The 9,837-nt window shown below is 38.1% G+C and overlaps 1 pseudogene; it reads right to left on the bottom strand.

The window, feature by feature from the left end:
- Nucleotides 1–2,155: 2,155 nt before the first annotated feature.
- LOC132045143 (protein FRIGIDA-like) lies at nt 2,156–8,920 on the bottom strand (annotated as a pseudogene).
- Between the last annotated feature and the right edge of the window lie 917 nt (nt 8,921–9,837).

Below are 9,837 nucleotides of genomic sequence, written 5' to 3'. Positions count from 1 at the left end.
GATGAGTTTAGCTTGCATACCGAGAAGGATAAGGCCTCTGTTCGAAGGTTCCAGCCCATCATTATTAATGAACCAAGCAAGGTCTAATAATGGATAAGGAGATGGATAGACTGATAAACGAAACTCGAGTAGTTTTGGAAACAAAGAAACAGTAGGTGTCAGACCATGCTCGGTCAAACTTACAAAATCTGCTTATTTTGGTTGCTGGAGTGGTATCTTCGGTTCTGCCTTGAAGTTAAGATTTGATAAACTGACAGCTATCTAGTCTTTTGAATCAAAATGCAAGAAAGGGTCTATCTCAGTACACAACAGAATACAGTGGCTTCAGTTACATGGATTAATCAATCCCCCTCTCTTCAAAAAGACGAGCTCTTCATCCACAGATAAATCGTGCATGACTGAACTGTACGATATTCACATCCAAATGTTCAACCTCAATTACACATGATAAACCCTGGATTTCTACTCCACAAAAAAAAGAAACAGGTAGAGGAAATTAGGTGACAAAAACAATACAGTTTTCTGGAAGAGTGAGTCAAACGGGCATAAACAAATAGGCAAGTCTACTACTGCAATGACATGTTAAGAACATAAATGAAACAACCAAGCACAAAACTCTGTCTCACTGCTCCAAAATTTAGGCATACAACACTTATGTGACTATGTATGATACCCCAATTGATATTTTTCTTCTTGTAAGGTAATGCAAAAACCAACCAGTTCCAGATGATAACTCAACAAACTTAAACAAGAGGCAGTATAACATGAGAGAAAAGAAAGACAAGTCATTAAATTTTTATCTAGAATAATTTGCACCTGCTCCATATCTGTAGGACCGTTAGTTTTCTGTTCAGGTACGGTAGTCATTAAATTTTTATCTAGAATAATTTGCACCTGCTCCATATCTGTAGGACCGTTCGTTTTCTGTTCAGGTACGTTTTCCTCCTCTCCCTTGTTAGCTTTATAATTGCCATCTATTGCCATCTTGTCTTCTTTGGTGTCTTTTTTTTTTTTTTTTTTTGTAGCAACATAGTAACCACCAATAACTAATCTGCAGGAAGCTGGCCAGACTTCAATGCCTGCAAAATTTTATACATCATCATCAGATTCATAAAACATACTAGAAAAAGAAAGGGAATATGAGCAAAGTCTTCACAAGGGGAAAAATAACATATACATATTTTCAGTAAATCAAAACTTTATGTATCACCTGTTCAAGTCTAGCCACCTCCTCAAGAGTTTGGGATTTCACAATGGCAGCCTGCACATGCAAAAAGAAACATTTAATGAACTAGCAAAAAGGAAAGGACCGTTCTATTCACTTTTGGGGTGGTCCTTTTTCACAAATCTGTGGCAGAAGAGTTATTTAGCATGCTTCAATCTACCAGGTACAGTTCCATAATCATGAAAATCCATACTTAGACCAAAATTTATCAATAACGAGAAAATTTTAGTGCATCAAGGCCAATCGGTATAAGCTCCTTCTAACTTCTCTTTGGAAACGGTTCATTGATGTCGGCAAGAAATTCAGTGGACGTGGCGGGCTCCTTTTAGAATAAGAAGAGCCAATATTGACTCACAAGTCACAGGAAGAGTCTGATGACTTTCTTTTTATGCTGGAGTCTGATGACTTTTCTTACAAGATTCTAATAAGTAGGCCCATATCAGCAGAAGGTACTGTTGCTTCTATGATCCAATATGTTGCTTTCTTTCTATCCATATGTCATAACACCAAAAATCCTCGCCATATATACACATCGAAAACAATCTGTTCCACCATCCTAATCCTTAAAATACATTCGAAGAGGAACAGTAACAGATAAGTGACATATTGTACCTTACTTGCTATAATTTGCTTGGGAGCAGGAGCTGGTTTACATGTTTGATCTTCCTTTGGTTCCTCGGGAGGCGCGGGAACCTCACCAAGTACAGAAGTCTTCACAGATTCCTTTTTAGCCTGTTCTTCAGCTTCTTGTCACGCAAATAAAAAACTTGCTTCTAGTTTCTCTTATATAACAAAATTAGATCTGACAGCTCAATATGCAGTTGTTAAGTAACTTACTGGGTGCTTGCATTCTCAACTCCAACCCCAAAGGAGAAAATATAACATTTTGACTGGTATTTAGTAAAAGCAATTACACCACAAGCTTCAACGGAAGGGAGTACAAAAGTAAGGTTTTATATTCCAGACAAATGATTTTTTTCCAAGTAAAGTTTAGACATCACTAAGCAGCCTACAAAATTGGCCAGAGCCTTTCAGTAACTAATGAACACAAATATTTCTGAAACTGTCTTAAGAGACCATAGAGAAATCACATCTAGGCTGGCTATAGTTAAAAAAGGGAAACTAAGATAGAAAGTAATGACTGCCCGAGGCAAGACTATCTCAGCCAGTACAAGTAGGATGAAGGATGAGCAGATGCAGCAGATGAAACAGTATCAACTGCTCATGTACAATTCACTTGCTGTAACAGTATCACCAACCCGGTAGATATCAGATGTAGAGCTCCGTCCAGCAGCATCACTCGGGTATGGTGTTTGGCAACCCCGTAGAACCTTCCAAGTATGGTGGTGGCCTATAAGCATCACTCTGTATGGTGTTTGACAACCCCACAGAGGCTTCCAAGTATGGTGGCGGCCTATAAGCATCACTGAGTTGGCTGTTTGGCAACCCCGTAGAGCCTTCCAAGTACGATGATGGCCTATAAGCATAGCTGCAGGAGGCCAGTCTATCATACACGGCTGCATCCCCATGCCGTCCATATAACTGACCAGTATGACTCCCTAGTTGCCTCGGTGTACTATCAACTAGAGTCCTTCCATGACCTCCAGTATATGAACCTCCTTACTGAACAACATCCGTTCCTGCTGATATACCTGCATGCATACTATCTGCACATGCTGATATAACTGCCCCAGGTCCACCCATGGCCACACTTCTCACAGTTCCTGCAAGTGAGCTAGCAACATTTTCATGTATTGAGCCTGCAGCAGGTCCATGCAATACTGATGAGGACACAGTAAGACGGCCAGTAGTTCGACCTTCTAGCAAGGTGTTGTTGATATCGACCTGATCATCAAATCTTTGGTGTCGTAGCCATGGCGGAATACATGAGTGTTTTGCTTCTTTGTTTCTGAACCTTCTAGACGGCCTTCTAGACGACTCAGTTTCATCAATTTTTCTCTTTTGTGCCATCCTTTTACCTATCTGCTCATCGAACCTAGCAATTTCTTTCTCCAAGTTCATTATTTTCTTATCGATTTTCCGCCCAGGAAGAAGTTTTGAAGCATCAATATCGTGGTGTTTCAAACATTTGATGACAGATGTCAGAGCAAGCAAATGCTTCGTTTTTGCTTCATTCTGTACAACATAAAAAATGCATTTAACTTGAGGAGACCGGGAGAGAAATCAGAGATAGAGGGCTATCAGTGCTGGAATGAAATTGAAGAATTACTACAGCAGCAAGTGAACCTTGTGGTTGTTCCTTCAATAACTCTTTGGAGTCTTGTAAAAATGATGTCAAAAGTCTCCGAGGATTAAATCTGTCCTCAATTCCAAAAGTATAGGCAATATGAACAGCGTCAACTTCCATATTTTGCTTCACCAACCCCGCAATTATTTCTGTCACAAATTAACACAAACCAGTGTTAACCAGGCAGATAAATTAGCAACTACGACAAGGTCAAATGTAATACTTGGGATAAAGCGAAGGTACGGAAAACTGCAAAATGAATCATATTAAGATATAATCACGTAATAAGGCTTCATCTATGAAACAACGAACAATGAAAACAAACAATTAAAAACAAGATTGTAACTTCCAAGCAGATATAAGGTTGAAAAGGGTCCTTGAATTGAACTTTGAGTTTCCCTAAATTGAAATGTTGCCCCATTGAATGAGGAAAGAAAGAAAAGGCAAACATCCTTCTGCCCCAACTTTGACTGCTTGTTCCTGTCCGTATCATTTTCTATTTTGATTAATCAAAAAGATTAGTTCATTTTCTCTCCAATAATGATGCTGAGAGTTCCCCAAATGCTTTAAATTTTCATCATTCAAATTCAGACATTGAATATCCCTCCATTCTGTATTTGTGTCACTGAGTCTCAAGTACCATTAGCATGATCCTCCACCGGGGCTAGATATTATCACTACCAGATTATGCTTTGGCCTATTAACCAGTCATTTCCACATAAAAACACTTATTAGCACTAATAAACAACTTATCCAATAATGTTATTCATAAACTGTATTCAAACTTCTTTTTCTTGTTTTGATCAGAAAAAACTGAATACATACTTTCAAATTCATTGAAATTAGCATAATGCTCAGCAATCGAACCAAACCAAACCACTTCTACAGGTACACCGTTTTCCCATAGATTTCCATTACCACCGTACATTAGGTATTTATTTTTCACTTCTAGGTGATTTTGATTCAATCAGACTAGTTAAAGACACCAAATTTCATAAAAGCGAATAGCAAATGTAGCTTACTGAAAAATTATATCGATATGAAATGCGGACCTGGAATCTTATGCGCGAGGACATTTGATCTCCTGAGGGCATCAGATATCTTCTTGATGTGACTTGCCAGAAGCAAATCCCTATATCCTCATTTGTAAATCCTCCTGGAATCCCGTAACACCCAATAAGCAATAACAAACCCCATGCATCTATTTCATAAGCCTTTGGTACACCTCCTTCAACGATCAATCTCTTTCTCCATGCTAAAGCTGCTTTCTCAGCCTCTTCTTTCACCTCTTTCCAATCTCAACTCCATCAATGTTACACCTCATGAATTTTCGCGTCGTCATAAGCAAACTAACGTGAGTTCCGAGAGGCTATGATACCCCTATAAGGTTAAGGAAGACTTTTAATAAGTATTAGACAAGTATTTAAAGGTGAAGAAATTAGGTTCGTTGAAAATTTGGAAAAACTTGGCAGAATTTTGGACAGGATTTTTGGTCCAACTTCAAAGAGGCATATCTCCTAGAATATGAGGAGTTAGGGAATCCATAACCTATGTAAATTGAAGTTCAGCGAGTCTTCTTTCCAATGCAACTGACAGATCGCATTTCTGTGAAGTACGGAGGAAAGTACGCCCCGTACAAAAATGTACGTCCCGTACATTTTGGGCGTATTTTGCCAAAATTTCCAGAAAGTTGAAATTTTTAACCCCAAAGTACGGGATGAACAGTAGCACGTACTTTGAAGTACGGTATGAACAGTAACCCGTACTTTGCCCGAAATTTCCAGAATTTGAAGTCGGTGGAATTTTTTCCTAAGCTTTTAAATAGCCATTTCCACGACCTAGGCTTCATTTTTTCACCCAAATTAAATCCCTAATGCCTCTCTAAGCTCCCTCTAACATCCATAACCACCCCAAATCAAATCAAGAAAGGATCAAACTCCTAAATCCTCAACTAGTTTATAGAAAGGTACTTGTTCTTGTTTCTACATGGAGTTGTGGTGAACTTGGCCTTGAAATAAGTTGTGTGAGTTGAAGTTCTTCAAATACAAGGTATGTTTGTCATCTTATTGCTTATGTTGAGTTGATTTGGAGTTTTAGTAAGTCTTAAAGTCAAGATAATGGGGATAGAGAAGTCATGAGGTACTAAGTTGAAGAAGATGACTATGAGGTGAACACAAAAAGGGGATTTTGGTTAAACTTGAGACTAATTTGAATATAACTTCTTGATTGTGATATTGTGGATGTTGTTATTGTTGTTTGGGAGCTGTTTTGCAAAATGGTGGAAGTCGAAAAAATAGGGGAAGTGCTGCCCAAATTCCGTTAGCCTTTTATCTAGTTTGAACTTAAGCATGTTTTCAAGACTTAACCTTGTTATGAATCCTCTTGAATGTAGATTTTGCGGGCTTTGGAGAAAAACGTTAGTAGTTAAGAAGACGTGAAGGTATATAAGGCCAACCCTTTCTTTCAAAAGACATGATTCCTATGTTATGATCCCATATATGCTATCCATGTTACCCTTACTCCTAGAAATGCTAGAGGTCCTTAATTCTCAAGGCTCTTATGATGACTCCATGTTTAGTGGTACCAAAGCTTAAAGTTCTAGATGTTCTCATGATATGATTGAGCCTACCATATGATTCTTGATTTCATTCATTACAATTGGCCTCATCTTATGCTATTGTTTCTTTAAAATGAGATAGAATGATGATGATGATGTCAATTCTAGAAAGGCCAAAGTTTAACGTTCTTAATGTTCTCATTATCACATGATTACTTTATTGTTAATCTCACCTCATGATAGTTGTTCCTTCAAGGTGAGATATAGCGATGGTGATGATTCCATAATTACACATCGGAGGTTACCGACCTTATGTCACTCCGATAGAGTTGTAGCTTTTAATTGGGCTCTCATGCATGCTTTATATATATGTACAATATTACCGTGCCTGTATGGTCGGGCAGCACCACTACGGTGGGCGGCTTATGGATGATGATGTATGATATTACCGTGCCTATATGGCCGGGCAGCACCACTAGTGGGCGGCGTGAGATGATTACCCTGGACGCGGGACGCCCGGACGAGGGCTAATGATGATAATACTGTACCTATACGATCGGGCAATTTGCTTATATATATTTATAATGTTGTTTTAAAAGTAAAAGTTAGCATGCATGGTATCCGCCTTAAGAGGCAGTCAGATATACAGGTTATCTCTTTATCTCATGTTTCCTTATGTCTTGATTATGTTGTTATTCATGCCTTACATACTCAGTACATTATTCGTACTGACGTCCTTTCTTGTGGACGCTGCGTTCATGCCCGCAGGTAGACAGGGAGACTGATCTGATCCCTAAGAGCTTCATCAGCGGAGATTCAGGAGCGCTCCACTTACTTCGGAACCGCAGTCTATTGGTATTCTCTTTTGTGTATATATTTGGGGCATGGCAGGGTCCTGTCCCGTCCTTATGATTTTCAGTACTCCATATAGAGGCTCGTAGTCATGTATGGATAGTAGGAGTTTCATAACCTCACCAAAGGCACATCTTGTATATCATTTTTGTAGCCTTGTGGGCTTGTATATATGTATATATGGGGCGGAGTTGATGATTATTGTGTAAATGAGTTTTATTTGAGAATTCATATTTGTACAGATTATGATTATAGCGAGTTAGATATGAGGTCCACCGAGATAAGATTGGAAGAAGCATGTTAGGTGGTGCTCGGTAGGCTAGCTCCAGGTACCCGTCATGGCCCTTGGGTTGGGTCGTGACAATCAGTGTTTTAAAAGGCGTTTTCGGGGCGAGTCCCAGGGCGAGCCCTGGGGCGGGGCGTACCAAAAATGCCCCGGGGCGATGGGTCGGGGCGAAAGTCCCCAAAGGCGTACGCCCAGCAATTCGGGGCGTACGCCCGGGCGTTTGGGGCGTAAGCCCAGAAAACTTCTTCAAACTAAAACGAAATTTGTTAAATAAGTCCTTAATATAATGCCCAAATTCTCAAAAGTCAACATGTAATTACTCAAATGTTTTAAAAAGGAACTGAAGCATTAAATTTAAAAGTCAAGACCTTTTTTTATTGCTAGAATGCCTAATATATATTCTTTTCCAAATATTTATCTTGTCTTCTACTATCTCAAAAAAGTAATGAGCAGTCACTTGTACTTGTAAGTAGCGAATAATAGATTGTTCTAATTAGTTTTTTTGTGAGGGTGGAGCATATATATATATATATATATATATATATGCTCCACCCCAAAAAAAAAACTAATTAGAACAATCTATTTTATATATATATATATATCACTTATTTATAGTTTTCTTCAATTTTTTACGTTATTTCACCTATTTAAAAGTATTTATTATAATTATATCATTTTATAAAATACTAAAAATTAAAATCATGGGCTTACGCCCCGTGCCTCGGGGCTTACGCCTCACTGAGGCAGACGTAAAACGCCCCGCCTTACGCCCTCGCCTTTTAAAACATTGGTGACAATCAATTCCCATCGATAAGAAACACTCTAAAACTAAGAAACACTCTAAAACTAAAATAGAAGCCTTCCTTGCCCTGGCAATGTGTGAGCCTTTAGTATAAGAGCTGCTCCATTGGAAATAAAACTTGCCTATACATTCCAATACGAGCCTTACTGGATTGGGCGCAAGTCTTAATGCCTTAGGGAGTTTTTCAAGCAGTCTATTCATATCTGAGAGTTGCATTGCTATGCACCTCCGAAGAAAACGACTGTTGGAAGCTTTGCAGAGGCTTTCCAGAGGAGATGAAGGATGAAGCCATTGCACTTCTTCTTCATGATGAGGGGATTGCACTTCTTCATTGTGAGGGGATTGCACTTCTTCTTCTTCAGAGGGATCAGATTCCCAAGATGTTTCTGGTTCTGGGGCTGGGGCTGGGACTAGTGATGAAGGGGGTAAAAGAGGAAAGAGTGATATTAGTTGTTATATGTGGGGGCAGTATAGAGTGAATTGTGGACCGAAAGGAATCAATGTGTTGGTGTAGTTCAGTGAAGCAGTGTTTGAATGCTGAGAGGCAGTCGGATAGTTTGCGAAGATAAGCAATATAGTCATGGGGATGTGTGGGGTTTACATTTTCTTGTTGCTGTGACTGAGGTGTGGCAGTTGCGGCTGCTGATTTAGCAATCATCACGAGACACTTACAAATATCAACAACTTTTTTTTTTCTTCTTTGTATCCTTCCAATTTTATGTCCTGTTGAAAGGGGCAATATCGATAACAATTCAACAAGTATCAGATTGTTGATGCACAATTCATAGACGGACGCTTCTTCCTGTAATCCTCACTCCTCCTCGCTTTCCTCATTGTTTCTTTTGTTTTTTTCCCAATCGCAAATGAAAATTCGTAATGAACCCCAAACTGGCCCAATAAACTTCTGTTCGCTTAATGGACACTGCTATTTGGGATTGGAAGGTAATACTTTATCTACATGAAATATATACATGAAAGTAATTTAATTTATTATAATTAAATGATTTGGTGAAGCAAAATATAAATTAATTAATTATGATTAAATGCTAAAATTTATATGTATTTATATTGCATGTTTAATTAAAAGTAAATATATCAAATTTAGAAGTATATATATCAAATTTAATCACTTTGTAAGTGGTCATAAGAGATCATTTCCTTTACTGGAGTGCATGGGCCTATTTGAATGAAATGTAATAATGTACGGATAGAGTATCTATGTTCTTCTCATCTTAAATACTGCGTAAATACTTATTGAGAAAAAGATATCATTTAAAACATTCACAATATAGAGCCCATTTGGATTGGCTTATAAGTTGCCTAAAATTTTTGTTTTAAACTTTTTTTTTTGAGTGTTTGGGTTGACCAAAAAGTTATTTTGTCTTAAAATAAGCTCAAAAAAATAATTGAACCCGTTTGACTTAGCTTATCTAAAACAGCTTATAAACCAAAAAAAATAAATTGAACTACCCCAACTTATTTTTTTTTTTTAGCTTATAAGCTCCTTAAAATAAGCCCATCCAGGCTCGTAATTTACTTTTAGATTTTAAAGTTGTCAAGATTGGATGGTTTCACTTTTTGTGTACTATATCTCTTATTTGGTTTAGACTTTAGATGTACCTATTAAATGCCTCTTCCTTTATTCTGTTGTCTTTTTTTTTTTTTTTTTCCTTCCAAAATTATAGTTTAGGTCTTTTGAAACTGAAGTGAAACTTTACTCGCCTCCTCTCCTTCTTGTCCTCTTGTACTTCCGTTCTTCTTATTCTCGTATCCGGAACCGGAACAAGCTCTTCTTTAGCAGCCTCGCTTTGTTAGCTTCTTGTTAGCAGTACTAGTTTGTAGTCTTTATTCACCAAGGACACAAGCT

The sequence above is a fragment of the Lycium ferocissimum genome, unplaced genomic scaffold, assembly GCF_029784015.1.
Source record: "Lycium ferocissimum isolate CSIRO_LF1 unplaced genomic scaffold, AGI_CSIRO_Lferr_CH_V1 ctg60, whole genome shotgun sequence".
Taxonomy (NCBI): Eukaryota; Viridiplantae; Streptophyta; class Magnoliopsida; order Solanales; family Solanaceae; genus Lycium; species Lycium ferocissimum.
Note: the sequence above shows the minus strand (reverse complement) of the source record. Positions and strands in the feature narration are given on the sequence as shown.